This window comes from Rhamphochromis longiceps, linkage group LG7 (assembly GCF_057381845.1).
Source record: "Rhamphochromis longiceps isolate RC_006_pf linkage group LG7, R_longiceps_female_GT1.1, whole genome shotgun sequence".
NCBI lineage: Eukaryota > Metazoa > Chordata > Actinopteri > Cichliformes > Cichlidae > Rhamphochromis > Rhamphochromis longiceps.
The window spans coordinates 1,352,322-1,366,260 of NC_140563.1; positions in this window are offsets into that span (position 1 = coordinate 1,352,322).

Genomic DNA, 13,939 nt, shown 5'->3' on the forward strand with positions numbered 1-13,939 from the left:
TGTAATAGCTGACGCTGTTTCGGTGACTGAAATGGGAGAGGGCCCACCCAACTGTCAGATCGATCCTTGACGAATTCATATGCAAAGAAAAAGCTTCTTTTCAAATGATCGTGACAGCTTATTATCCTCCATTGTTAACTAAAGATCTGCTTTCCAAGGTTATCTTGAACTGGCTTTCCCCTGTGAACCGCTTTTTGTGTCTAACCGTTCTTCCCCACTCGGTGACACACCCGCCGGGGGTCAAACTCTGGTAATTGGTAATTCTGTTCTCAGACATGTGAAGCTAGAGACACCGGCAACCATAGTCAATTGTCTTCCAGGGGCCAGAGCAGGCGACATTGAAGGAAATTTAAAACTGCTGGCTAAGGGTAATCGTAAATACAGTAAAATCATAATTCACATCGGCAGTAATGACACCCGGTTACAACAATCGGAGGTCACTAAAATCAATATTGAATCGGTGTGTAAATTTGCCAAAACAATGTGGGACTCTGTAGTTTTCTCTGGTCCCCTCCCCAGTCAGACCAGGAGTGACATGTTTAGACGCATGTTCTCCTTAAATTGCTGGCTGTCTGAGTGGTGTCCCAGAAACGATGTGGGCTTCATAGATAATTGGCAAACCTTCTGGAGGAAACCTGGTCTTGTTAGGAGAGACGGCATCCATCCCACTTTGGATGGAGCAGCTCTCATTTCTAGAAATATGGACAAATTTATTAAACCCCCCAAAATATGACTATCCAGAGTTGGGACCAGGAAGCAGAGTTGCAGTCTTACACGCCTCTCTGCAGCTACTCTCCTCCTGCTACCCCCCCAAAAACCCATCTCCATAGAGACTGTGTCAGCTCCCAAACAGACAAAAAACAAACTAAAAACCAGCAACAAACAACTTAAACATAAACAATTACAAAGAAAGAACAATACAGTATCCACATCTGAACCAAAGAGTAAAACAGTGAAATGTGGATTATTAAATATTAGGTCTCTCTCCTCCAAGTCTCTGTTAGTACATGACTTAATATTTGATCAACAAATTGATTTACTCTGCCTTACAGAAACCTGGTTGCAGCAGGATGATTATGTTAGTCAAATGAATCAACACCCCCGAGTCATTCTAACTACCAGAAACCTCGAAGCACAGGCCGAGGGGGCGGTGTGGCAGCAATTTTTCACACCAGCCTATTAATCAACCAAAGACCCAGACAGACTTTTAATTCATTTGAAAGCCTGATGCTTCGCCTCGTCCACCCCAGCTGTAAACTCAGAAACCAGTCTTACTTGTTATCATCTATACACCTGGGCCTTACACAGAGTTTCTGTCTGATTTCTCAGAGTTTTTATCTGATTTAGTTCTGAGCTCAGATAAAATAATTATTGTGGGTGATTTTAACATCCATGTAGATGCTAAAAATGACAGCCTCAACATGGCATTTAATCTGTTATTAGACTCAATTGGTTTCTCTCAAAATGTAAAAGAACCCACCCACCACTTTAATCACACTCTAGATCTTGTTTTAACATATGGCATCGAACCTGAACATTTAACAGTGTTTCCTGAAAACCCTCTCCTGTCTGATCATTTCCTGATAACATTTACATTTACAATAATTGATTACACAGCAGTGGAGAGTAGACTTTATCACAGTAGATGTCTTTCTGAAAGCGCTGTAACTAAGTTTAAGAATATAATCCACCCACTGTTATCATCTTCAATGCCCTGTACTAACATAGAGCAGAGCAGCTATCTGAACGCGGCTCCAACAGAGGTCGATTATCTTGTTAATAATTTTACCTCCTCACTACTTACGACTCTGGATACTGTAGCTCCTGTGAAAACTAAGGCCTCAAATCAGAAGTACCTGACTCCGTGGTATAATTCTCAAACACGTAGCTTAAAGCAGATGACTCGTAAGCTGGAGAGGAAATGGCGTGTAGCTAATTATAGGCCAATCTCCAACCTTCGTTTCATATCAAACATCCTTGAAAGAGTAGTTGTCAAACAGCTAACAGATCATCTGCAGAGGAATGGTTTATTTGAAGAGTTTCAGTCAGGTTTCAGAGCTCATCACAGCACAGAAACAGCTTTAGTGAAGGTTACAAATGATCTTCTTATGGCCTCTGACAGTGGACTCATCTCTGTGCTTGTCCTGCTAGACCTCAGTGCAGCGTTCGATACTGTCGACCATAATATCCTATTAGAGCGATTAGAACATGCTGTAGGTATTACAGGTACTGCGCTGCAGTGGTTTGTATCATATCTATCTAATAGACTCCAGTTTGTGCATGTAAATGGAGAGTCCTCTTCACACACTGAGGTTAATTATGGAGTTCCACAGGGTTCAGTGCTAGGACCAATTCTGTTTACATTATACATGCTTCCCTTAGGCAGCATCATTAGAAGACATAGCATACATTTACACTGCTATGCTGATGACACCCAGCTCTATCTGTCCATGGAGCCAGATAACACACACCAATGAGTTAAACTGCAGGAATGTCTTAAAGACATAAAGACCTGGATGGCCGCTAACTTTCTGCTTCTTAATTCAGATCAAACTGAGGTTATTGTACTCGGCCCTGAAAATCTTAGAAATATGGTATCTAAGCAGATTCTTACTCTGGATGGCATTACCTTGGCCTCCAGTAACACTGTGAGGAACCTTGGAGTCATTTTTGACCAGGACATGTCCTTCAACACACATATTAAACAAATATGTAAGACTGCGTTCTTCCATTTGTGCAACATCTCTAAAGTTAGAAATATCCTGTCTCAGAGTGACGCTGAAAAACTAGTTCATGCATTTATTACTTCCAGGCTGGACGACTGTAATTCATTATTATCAGGATGTCCTAAAAACTCCCTGAAAAGCCTTCAGCTAATCCAAAATGCTGCAGCAAGAGTCCTGACAGGGACTAGAAAGAGGGAGCAGATTTCTCCTGTTTTGGCTTCCTGTTAAATCCAGAATTCAAAATCCTGCTCCTCACATACAAGGGCTTAAATAATCAGGCCCCATCTTATCTTAATGACCTTGTAGTACCATATCACCCTATTAGAGCACATAATCAGAGTACCCCACGCAGTGACTTCAATTCTACTCCAAGCCAATTTGATCTACCTCACACATGCGAGACAGCTCTCATATGTTGGAATCTTATTGTCGCAATCACACATTAGAATCAAGAAATGTTGTCAGCTGAACCTGAGCACACTTTTGGCCTCACCCGAAGAAGGTCATCCACACTGCTGTATGCAAAAATTAGATGAGGAGACAAAGCCACGTGCTGACATTCACAGCACACCACAACCCGGTTTCAGTGACATTTTTGTAGATGGCTCAGTGTCTAAGAATAGCCTAGGACAAAACTGTGTAGGCTATGCAGTAACGACAGCAGACAGAGTGATAGAAGCAAAACTGCTAACATCCTCACACTCCGCTCAGAGTGCAGAACTCAAAGCAGTCATACGTGCATGTGAATTGCACGCAGGCCAAGATATAAATATATACACTGACAGCCAGTATGTTTTTTCAGCAGTGCACCACTTTGCAAAAATCTGGCAGAACAGAGGAATGATTACATCTACTGGAAACCCGGTACAACATGGAAGTCTTCTGAAAACACTATTAGATGTAATAATATTGCCAAAACAGTTAGCATTATGCAAATGTGCTGCACATTAGAAAGATAAATCAGAAATAACTAAAGGCAATAACTTTTCAGGTCAAGCAGCTAAGTTAGCCGCACAAAAAACTGTAGACACATTAATGTCTGCATTCACCATGCAAATACCACTTGACGTACTTAAGGATGAACAAAAAGCAGCACCAACCACAGAACAGAAGAAATGGTTAAAGTGTGGAGCACAACTAAAAGATGATCTGATGACTTGTGAAGGAAAACCAATACTTCCCAAATCCCTACACAAAACAGCAGCATTAGTGACACATGGAGTTACTCATGTGTCATCGGTGGGGATGATTCAGATCATTAATACACACTTTTACACTCTGAATTTCGAAACTTCAGTAAAAGAATTTGTGAGAACATGCATGATTTGCCAGAAACACAACTCACAGGGAAATCTAAGGCCAAAAAGAGGACATTTCCCCACACCACCTCATCCATTTCACACCATTCATATGGACTTCATTGAATTAAGTGAAGGTCAAGGCTCAAAATACGCTCTAGTGATTATAGACGTATTCTCAAAATGGCCAGAGATTTATCCAGTGAAAAAAGCAGATGTAATCTCAGTGGCAAAATGTCTATGTAATCATTTCATCCCAACATATGGCATCCCTACTCTGATAAGATCAGATAATGGGACACATTTTGTCAATGATGTGATCAGCAAAGTCTCTGAAGCACTAGGATTCAGCATGAGAAACCATTGTGCTTATCACCCACAAAGTGCAGGCTTAGTGGAGAGAACTAACTGCACCATAAAACAGAGACTCAGAAAATGCATGGAAGAAATAGGAAGACCATGGCCTGAATGCATAGGTCTAGTAAAGATGTGGATGAGATTAACACAAGGCTCTCAAAAACTTACACCATTTGAGGTTGTTCATGGCAGACCTTTTCCACTACCAGTGACAAGTGAACCTCTAGACAAATCTGTCAGAGAAACAACTCTGGCAGAATGGATGGCAAAACTACTAGAAAATAAGGATATTGTTTTGAACAATAAACTGCCGTGCGACGCTTCTCTAGTCTCTTGCAGGTTGAAACCAGGCGATTGGGTCCTAATACGAGTGCTCCAGAGGAGAAATTGGCGCTTGCCTCGCTGGGAGGGTCCCTATCAAGTGTTATTGACCACACCCACAGCCTGTAAAATTGCAGAGAGACCCTCCTGGATACATCAGAGCCACTGCAAAAAGGTTGAGGTCCCGGGAAGCCCCGACACCAAGGAGGAAGCACATTAGGGAAGTCTCACCCACGTTTTGGTTGCTTCGGGGATGAGTGAAGATTGGGCCCCCGTAGGGTAAGCCCGCACTTCCACCTTCCATCCGATCAACTTTAGGGCAGCCAGGTGTGGGTGTGATGGACCTATGTGCAACCATGGGAAGGGGAACCCTCCTGGTTACCTTAACTGCAAAGCTCACCCTTACAGGACCCCAGCTGATGCCAACAGCAGCTGAGCCACGAGGCAGACTGAGAAGATGAACGCATGACAACTTCCACCTAATGGTCATGACACAAGACCACATCTATCCTTGGATGAAAAATGCCTGATACAGATACGTGCTTAAGAGGACCACAGAGAAAGACTGCTACGTCTGCTCACACATGTCGAGCATATTAACACAACCATTTATGGGAAACACCCTGGAACAAGTGCACTAATTCTGATCTCCGACCACACCTTCAGAATGACTTTTGTAAAGTGCACATCAACATCCTCATCCAGGAAGAAACGCTCAACTTCAACAGTCAGACCACATGACTCAATCTGGGGAACCGACGTACCTGAAGAATTCAACTCTGGACAACCGGACAAAAGGTACTCAACTCACTCTTCCCCGTGGACAGGAGTCGGAAAACATGGTAGAGAGATACTCCCATACGGTTTATGACAAAATTTGATCCGATTTGATTGATGGCCCTAATCATGACCTTTTGACCTCCCCCCTCCCCCCCGGAAGTGTGTAATTTGATCCCCTAAGCGTGACGAATTGCATCCGGAGAAGGGAGGGGGAAACCCCGGAAGCGCGCCACCTGTCCCTAAGCGTGACGAATTGCATCCTGAGAAGGGAGGGGGAACCCCCGGTGCATCCGGAGAAGGGAGGGGGGAAACCTCCGGAAGCGCGGCACCTGTTGTTGGGAAAAAAAGAAAAAAGTTTTTAGAGGGAGGGAGTGTCTGCGGTATGGGAGGAGAATAAAAGCAGAGAGGAGGAGTCCGTCACAATTTCTAAGGCACAGACGCAAGATGGATTTCCTTCTGCAGCCCAGCAGCGCTCCTGTGTACTTGGACGGCGAAGAAATCTGCTCTCCCGAAGAAGGCTTTGAATATGACATATTCAAATACAGCATATTTACTATGGAAGGCCTCGATCCGGACCTTATGACCCTACCGGAAATACTCCGGAAGTGTCTAGTCATTTTCAGACCTGATGCGTCATGTTCCCTAAGCATGAGGGGAGGGGTATGGTTGCTGGGGGGAGATCAGAGAGGGTTCCTGAAGCACAGCGGTGATGCAGCAGATGATTCTATGATGTATAGAGAGACAGAGCGGCAGTTAGTTTTCCGCAAACTCATAGTTTGAATTCTGTTTCGATATTATGACAATTTTCTCTGTATTTCTTTTTTTTTACAATAGCGGATGTAATTTTACTTTCTTAAGCTGCACCGGCATTTGTAATGGGAAAAAAGAGTGACTTCCTGTAGAGAACCGTTTCTTTCAATAGTATTTTATTTTCCTATAATACAGACGCAGTAAAAAAAACCTTTAAGATACACCATAGCTTGTGATGAAAAGAACTTTCTATCCGCTTGTAACCTACAGGCTGCCTACCCCGTATGTGTAAAAATGAATAAATATCCCTTAGTGAATACTACTTTTCCCTTTGAGAGTCCTTTTTACAAGAGACTGAAAAACAAACCATAATAGCCGTGACAGGAGCTCTTGTTTCACACACACACACACACACACACACACACACACACCGCGGGTCAAGGAGGAATGAGACAGCAGATATCAGTTTTTTCTCAATGCTTATAACCTATAACGCGTCCTCCAAAAAATTATTATTATTATTAAAACATCTATATGAGGTTGCTTTTGCGCAGCCTGATCCTTGGTAGAGTTTTTTTTTTTTTTTTCAATACTTTTACAATGGGTTTTCTCAATAGACAGAAAATGAAAATGAGGAGTCAACAGCCGATATTATCATTGCTTGTAACCCGGTAAATAATTTCGTACATCTCCCCATAAAATAAGCCTTAGTGGAAAAAAGCTCATATTCGAATAAGTTTATTCCCCTCTGTGGGAAAGAGTTTTTTTCTCAGAGTCAACCATGAGGCGAGTTTTGTCAACAGGAGGCGAGCAAGAACAACTGTTGCCCATAAGGTAAAACAAATATCCGCCTCTAAGTCGTATTTTACCGTTGCAGAATGTGGAAAACAGACAGCGTTCACAAGAAGGCATTCAAAAAAAGGAAATTGGATACCCCGACTCTCCCGACTGCACACACACACACACACACACACACACACACACACACACAGAGAGACCCGAAGGATGAGAAAAAAAAAAAAACCCTCTCTAACTGACAATATTGTCAGGAGAAAGATGCGAAAAAACAGATGCCTCGCTAGACGAGCGCCAGGGCCATCTCGCCAGAACTGTTCGTACCTCACCCCGGTAAGCCTTTTTTTCTTTACGACTTTAAATTATATATCAACAGAGATGTCAATAATTTGATTACTTTCTTTTAGATTTCTACATCAATGATTTCACGCAAGTGGACTACGGTGCGATTAAATAAGTATATATCATTTTTTAAATAAGTTTAGATAGACTTTTTTTTTAGACTTACAGACGCTATTGATAGTGCGGTGAATACCAGCATAAATCCGGCCGTTTTCCGAGGCGATTTAGATGCCATCCTCCCCGCAGAACCTCCGCTGCCGATCGGCGAAAGACCGCGGCGAGAAAACGACGATATTTTCGTCTCCGCAAACCAGGAGAACTGCGGAGAAAAAAGTTTTAAATCCGAAGGTAAACAATATGTTGCATTATCCGCCATTTTGTTGAATAACAGGATGTGACGGAGTAATCCTAGTGTGCTATACCGCCCCTCCCGACCCGGAGCGGATTTTTAAAAGTTTGTTTTATTTCTCGACAGCGGTAATCAAGAATATACAGACCCCGCCGCCGCAGCGAAAAGAAGAAGACGATGTTATTTTCGTCTCCGCATACCAGGAGAACTGCAAGAAAATAGCTTTTAAATCCGAAGGTAAACAATATGATGCATTATCCGTCATTTTGTTGAATAACAGGATGTGACGGAGTAATCCGAGTGTGCTATACCGCCCCTCCCGACTTGGAGCGGATTTTTAAAAGTTTGTTTTATTTCTCGACAGCCGAGATTGTGGATATACCTATTCAAACCCCCGCTACAGACAATCGGACGGAGGAGCGAGGTAAATAAAAGTTTTTTTCATTCTCAAAAATAGGAAGGAGGAGATTGTTTTCTTAAAACTTTTCTCTCTTCTGTTTTTATTTCTCGACAGAGACCGATACAGAAAATCAGGCGGAGGAGGAACCGTCCAGAGCTCCTCCTCCTCCTCCTCCTCCTCTCAGGAGACTGAGAGGTAATTGACGAGGGATGAATCGATCCTAATAAACTTCTCCGCTCTATAAAAAATGTAAGTTTTAAAAATTACATTCTGTCCGTCTTTTCTTACAGGTCGACGGCTACTTCATAAGAAGAGAATCCTCGGAGACCTCGCTTTCATTCACGCATAACAGTCCGCGCATATGCATCAATATATCGACACAAGGACCTGTAAAGGGATGCAAAGTAAAAGCATACACATGTAAAAGTCTGTGAATTAAGAAATAAAGAAAATCATGTCAGAAGAACGCAGCATTCCTGACGCTTTGTTGGAAGCCGTGGCAGAAATGAACAGAGACGTTGATCATATAGCCCCACCGATAGAAAACAATATAGCCCCACCACCGATCGACCCCCTACAGCCTTTAGAAAACGCTTTGCAAGCCCTCCTTCAAAACATTGAAAACGAACGGCGTGCCGGTCTACTGAACTTTGATACTCTGCAACCGTTAGAAAATGCTCTTCAGCTCTACGACCGGCAGAGGGAGGCGCAGCAGCAGCAGCAGCAGGAGGAGCAGGTGCAGCAACAAGAGCAGGAGCCCGCGGAGGAGGAGCGGCCTGCGGAGCATCAACAAGGAGGATCTCGGGTACAGAACGATGCGGTGACTCGCCGCGAACAATTTAATAATTTTGAAATAAGGCGAGTATTTAACATTCCCTCTCCGAATGAAGCGACCGACCTCGCTCAATTTTACCTCGACGTCAGGGATAATTTTGTAGATCTAGCGGATAGGGTGAGACCGGAAGTTAGTCATAACGACCGGGTTCAACTGGAGATCATCAGCGAGCACGCGCGAAATCACGCTGTTTTTAACGTCGACGAAAGCGTTGAAAACATTGTACCGATTTTTGAGGACCTGTTGGCCAGGCTGATACAATCAAACGGCGCGATCGTGGCGGGCTCTCCCCTAGAAATTGTTGTGCAAGTAATTAGAAATCCTAGAGGCGGCAATGACCCGCGTAAAAAGATTTGCAAAACGTTAGATGATGAAATTCTAGTCAAAAAGCGACGCTGTCTGTACGTGGTAAGAAACAAAAACGATAATCTGTGTTTTGCCATTAACCTGATTCACCTCACTCAACCTCATTTCACAGATAAACAGGCCCTGGAACGCGGCAGAGAGCTGCAACGTTTAGCGGGGCTGAGCGATCGCACCCAGGTAACCCTCACCGACATAGGTAAATTCGAGCAAATACTAAATCGTAAAATCGTCGTGTTTTACCGCCCGCCCGAGGACAGAACTCTTTCGCTAATCGAAACAGACTACCCAAACACGTCTCACCCGCTGTACTTATTCTTATTCCGACATCACTATTACGGGATAAAAAATCTAAAAACATTTTTAGGAATCCAGTACATTTGCGAGGAGTGTCAACGCGGGTATTATAAAAGAGAGGAACACTTTTGTCAAAACCGCTGCAACCTCTGTTTTGACCCCGCGTGCCCCACTCACTTTCTGGACTCTGTAATCTGTACGGATTGTAACAGATCATGTCGCACACGCATGTGTTATTTGAAACACAAACAACCCAGAATTCACTCCAGTTCCGGCCTCAGCGTTTGTCAACAATTGTATAAATGTCCGGACTGCAAACTTCTCTCCCGTCGCGAAAAGCACAGGTGCACAGCCGCCAGATGTAAAATCTGCCGCGCGGAGCTTCCTCCCGACAAAAATCAGCACCTGTGTTACATTCAACCTCTGAAACACGAAAGCTTCGACACCGCTTCCATAATCTTTTATGACTTTGAAACCTTCCCAGACAGGGAGGGGGCGCACGTCCCTTACCTAGTGTGCACAAAATCTCTAGAAGGAGAAGAGTGGCACGCTTACGGTGTAGACTGCGTTGAAAAGTTTCTCCAAAGATACAGAAGGAAAAGATATAGAGAGACCACGTTCGTTGCGCACAACGCGAAAGGGTTTGACAGCTATTTAATTCTAAGTCACCTGGTGGGAGAGGGGATGACGCCCTCTCTCATCATGCAAGGCAGTAAAATTATATGTTTCACAGGATCCGATTTCCTTCTCAAATTCATAGACTCGCTTTCTTTTCTCACCATGCGTCTCAGCGCTATGCCCAAAGCTTTAGGCTTCGAGGACAAATCCAAGGGATTTTTTCCTCACAAATTCAGCTCGCGGGACCGTTTAAAATACGTGGGTCCATACCCGCCTCCTTCGGATTACGGGGTAGAACGCATGTCCCTCTCCGAACGGGAGGAGTTTTTGCGTTGGCACGGCGAGGCCTCCCGTGGGGTGTTTAACTTTGAAAAAGAGTCCCTGTATTACTGCTGAAACGACGTTAATATCCTGAGGGAGGCGTGCGTAAAGTTCAGAGACGGGTTTATAGGCGAAACTAAAGTCGACCCTTTCAGCTGCGTCACTATAGCTTCAGCCTGCATGAAAGTGTTTCTCACCAATTTCCTACCCGAAAACACTCTGGCCATCCCCTCGCCCGACAACTATGGCCGCAGGTTCAAAGCCTATTCGCACGCGTCCATTCAGTGGCTGGAGTGGGTAGCTCGCTCTCAGAAAATTCCCATTCAACACGCTCTCACAACCGGAGAGGAGAAAAAAATAGGCCCGTACTTTGTCGACGGATACGCGCTGATTAACGGGGAAAAGTGGGTGTGGGAATTTCTGGGATGCTTTTATCACGGCTGTCCAAAATGCTACAGGCCCGAGGAAATCTGCCCTTTGACCCGCGCTCCTTACGGGGACCTGCACGCCTCCGCCGAGGCGAGGCTCCGGGAGCTGAGAAACGTTTACAGAGTCCGCACGGTCACGCTGTGGGAGCACGAATGGAACGAGATGAAAAAATCGAACGAGGAGGTTAAAAATTTTATGCGGAGCTACGAAGCCCCGGAACCTCTGTCTCCTCACTCGGGACTTTACGGAGGCCGCACTTCGGCCTTGAGGCTGCGTTACAGCGCCTCGCCAGGAGAAAATGTGTATTACGTAGACGTCACATCCCTGTACCCTTACGTCAACGCCAAGCGCGCTTACCCTCTGCATCACCCCCAAATCATCAGAGAGAATTTTGCAGACCCTCGCAGTTATTTCGGGCTGATCAGAGCCACCGTTTACCCGCTGCGCGGGCTCTATTTCCCTGTTCTACCATACAAAACCCCCGGAGGTAAATTAATATTCTCCCTCTGTCGCACCTGCGCCGAGACTAATCATCAAAGCGGCCCGTGCCTTCACGACGACGAGACCAGAGCTCTCACAGGGGTCTGGGTCACCGTCGAGTTTAACAAAGCCTTAGAATTGGGTTACAGAGTGGCAAAAATCACAGAGGTCTGGCACTTTGATAGCCGCAGCAGCGACATTTTTGCCGGTTATATTAACACTTTTCTCAAAGGCAAACAGGAAGCCTCCGGCTATCCTCCGGAAGCTCGCGACGAGGATGAGAGGAGCAAATACGTGGAAGAGTACCACAGGCATCAGGGCATACGTTTAGACCCGTCAAAAATAGAGGTGAATCCGGCCAAAAGACAAGTTTCGAAATTGTGTCTCAACAGTTTCTGGGGAAAGTTTGCTCAGAGAACCAACCTGACTCAGACCACTCTGGTCAGAAAGCCGAGTCAGTTTTTTAACTACGTCTTTTCAGGCCAGTACGACTTTAAACACGTCTCTTTTTTAAAGACCAAAAAACAGGAAGTGGCGTTAATTCAGTGGAGCTATAACGAGCGGTGCGTGATACCTCCCGGCGCGACCAATAACGTTTTCATCGCCGCTTTCACCACAGCCTACGCCCGTCTAAAACTCTACGAGTATTTAGAAAAATTGCAGCGCAGAGTTCTGTACACCGACACCGACTCTCTGATCTACGTAGTGAAAGAGGGGGAGGAACCTTTAGAGCTGGGCAACTATCTAGGGGATCTCACGGACGAATTAGACGGGGACACCATCCAGGAATTTGTCTCCGCGGGTCCAAAGAGTTACGCCTACTGGACCAGAAACAAAAAGAAACTGGTGGTAAAGATGAAAGGTATAACGCAGACGAGAGAATGTTGCGACCGGGTCAATTTTGACAGTATGAGCGGGTTGGTGGAAAGTTACCTTTCTGGTATGAAGGAGGCGGAGCTCGAGACCCCTCAGCACGGGATTCAGAGGGATAAGAGAGGCTTTGTGCTCAAAAACAGAACATTTCAGAAAAAGTTTCGCGTGGTTTACGACAAGAGACGTCTCTTTCCAGACGGTACAACTCTGCCTTTCGGGTACTAGGGTGTTTGTTTGTTTTTTGTTTTTTTTTGTTTTTGTTTTTTGTTTTTTTCTAAAAAATGGAGGAAACTGATTTTGATCACAGACTGAAAGTGCCTTTTTCCTGTCTCGTTGTGGGGCCTAGCGGGTGTGGGAAAACTCATTTTGTAAAGTGTGTTTTGGAAAACTGCGAACGCGTCATGGATACTGTGCCCGCGAATATTGTGTGGATTTATACTTCTTTTCAACCCATGTACGAGGAACTTTCAAAGACCAATAAAAACATTAAATTTGTCGAGGGGCTGCCTGATTCTTTCAAAGATTTCCGAGACGTTCTGGTGGTGCGGGATGACGTCATCTTTCAGGCCTCGGATCACCAGGAAGTGGTTAAAATTTTCACTCAATACCGCCACCATAAAAACGTCTCGGTCATGATGCTGACCCAGAACGTTTTCCATCAGGGTAAATACAGCCGCACCATCAGCTTAAACTCCAATTATATGGTGTTGTTTAAAAACCCCAGAGACAAGCTGCAGATTGAGATTTTGGCCCGTCAGATTTTCCCTTCGCAAAAAACATTTTTCTCAGACAGTTTCAAAGACGCCACCGAGGAGCCCCACGGGTATTTAATCCTCGATCTCACTCCCTCGTGCCCAGAACGCTACAGAGTGCGCGCCGGTCTGCTTCCGGGGCAGTACCCCGTCATTTACCTGCCCAAACCCAAGTAGCCATGTCTCAGCGTATAAAAAGAAACGCAGTCTTACTGCAAGCTCTGTACCACGCGTCGCCGCAGAAACGCAAAGACATTCTCGCTCACAGTTCCCCGGATTTCCTCCAGGCGCTGTGCGAGATAGCTTTAAATCTTTTAAAGGGGAACATACCTCTTTCCGCTTCTCAATACCAAAAACTGAAACGCCAGCAAAAGATCATCAGGCTGCTGGCCGACAAGAAAACGAGCTTAAACCGTAAACGTCAAGTTTTAAAGAAACAAACGGGTGGGTTTCTTTTCCCTCTGCTGTCTGCAGCCGTACCCATTCTGGGGAACCTGCTGGGAGGAATATTTCAGAAACGTTGAGATGTTTAAAAAAATGATTCTCGTTCCCTCTCACGAGTTGAAAAAACTGACCCGACCCACCGAGCCTACCGTCAGAGAAACTGCCAAAGATGATTTGGACGAAAAGATGAAAGCCATACTGGAGGATCCGCGGCTAAATTCGTACGAAAAAGTCAAAAGATACGAGTCTCTGCTGCGGAGATATCTCACACTCTCTAAACAGGGTCGGGACGAGGAGAGTCAGGTGACTTTCCACCTCCCGCCCGAGGAGGCGCAGCAGCAGCAGCAGCAGCAACAAGTGCAGGAGCAGGTGCAGCAGCCCAGGGAGGAGGAGGAGGATGAAATGGTGG